Here is a 2,153-nt window from a genome sequence, read left to right on the forward strand (position 1 = left end):
TCACCTTCTGCAAAGGTCACCTTTCTTCGTCCTTTATCCGCATAAGTTTTAGCGCGATCCTGAGCGCTACGAATGCTCTCTCGTGCGGCTCTGAGCATATCATTCATATCTTCAAGGAAATCCTTGACAGATTGAATCTTCTCCTTTTCTAGGCCTACAGCCATCGGAGATCTCGGCTGGAATCCATACATTAACATGAATGGTGTAAATCCAGTCGTCGCTGAATGCTTGGAGCTGTTATAAGCAAACTCCAATATGGGCAAATATTCTTCCCAATTTGATTGCTTCTTATCAACATAAGAACGCAATATATCCTCTAGAATTTGGTTAACTCTTTCAGTGTGACCATCGGACTCCGGATGATCTGCCGTACTCATACTCAGAGTAGTATCCAACTTTTTGAAGACTTCCCTCCAAAATGACTGTTGAACTTTCTATCTCTATCCGACACTATATCTGCGGGCAGGCCATATAGCTTGTAGAGATGTTCAATAAAGAGTTTTGCCAACTCTGGCGTTTTTACAGTTTTTCTTCGTGGCAATAAACTTTGCCATTTTAGTTAACCTGTCTACTACCACCCACACCGAGTCATTCCCTCGACTCGTCCTGGGTAAACCGGTAATGAAATCCATGGAAATGCTTTCCCATTTCCCTTGAGGAATCTCCAGCGGATGGAGTAGTCCTCCAACCTTAAGACGTTCATGTTTATTGACCTGGCACTTACTGCATTTCAGCACATAAGTCTGGACGTTGTTAAACAAACTAGGCCAATAAAACTGTCTTTTTACTAGTGCATAGGTCTTCTGAATCCCAGGATGACCCACACTTGGACTATCAAAACTATACCCCGAAGACTCGGCTAGCCTCTTCGGACTAACTCTCGCTTCACTACCTGCCGCACCTACGGCCAGTCTCTCCGGACTAGCATTACGTGTCGGCGAGGAAGGTGGGCGAGGCTGTGACAAAGTGCATACGCGTACAGCGCGCCAGACCTCTGTAAAGACAGGATCATGCCCATACAAGCCATGATCATGCTCACACAAGCCATGATTTGGTATTTCAACCAAAACCTTAAGGCAAATTTCATGCCTTGATTTTGCATCATGTCATTAGCACAGAAGCTAATGTACTGGAGAGCACTCTAGTAGCGCAAGTTCTTAGACCATGCTACTAGATATTTGTAGACTACGCTACCATGTTGCATCACCAACTTGTTAAAACTTCTCCTTGGAAAGCTCTACGGCCATAGGAGACATAAACTAGAGCCAATCTAATCATGCATCACAAGGATTAGTTCTAAAGCTAAGAGATACCTTCTCTCTTAGAGTAACATCTTTGCACAAGCATATGCTCTAGAATCTTGTTGAGTTTCTAACTACCATCAATCTACGGATGGTTAAACTCCACTCTAACTCAGAGTAAATGTAAGTTTTGAAGATTTCCCTTCAAATATAACAATCAAACTTCTTATCTCTTATGCCATACTATATCTGCTGCGGGCAGACCATATAGTATGTGGAGATGTTTGATAAAGATTCTTGCACCACTACGGGTGTCTGGAGTTACATCCAATCACTTACAACTCTTTGTTGCTATTACCAGACACATCCCTTCAAGAATGTCTGGACTCACACAACTATTCCAGTTTATGTGATATTTGAGGATATCCCTCCTTTCCCTCAAGAAAGGTTTTTGTCCTCAAAAACTCTACTCTCAAGCGGACTACGCGCGCTAGTGTCATAGGTCCAAGAACAAATCTAGACTGTGTTAAATATATTTTTATTCTTGAGTCCTTCCAAGAAACTTTTAAACATCTTGCACCGAAGATGTGGTATAGTGTCTACGCACCTATGGTGGTACTATTGATAAACTGCTTTGCAACAGATCAGTGGTTTCACACTTGTAACAAAGTGCTTCATTGTTGCATATTACTACCCTTCATAAGCGGTTACACACTTATGAATCATTTGGGTGGGTTGTACCATCTATCAAGAAAAATTCCAAATTACTAATAACCACATTATCAATCCACAGATAATGACTGAGCTTGCTGCGAAGCCATAGGTTGCTAGATAATTGATGGTAATTACACAAGCCCAATGTCTCATTACATCATACATTCAATATAAATGCAAACATCACAGTACTTCGTG

Source organism: Cibotium barometz, chromosome 60, assembly GCF_041138505.1.
Source record: "Cibotium barometz isolate CiBa-2024 chromosome 60, ASM4113850v1, whole genome shotgun sequence".
NCBI lineage: Eukaryota > Viridiplantae > Streptophyta > Polypodiopsida > Cyatheales > Cibotiaceae > Cibotium > Cibotium barometz.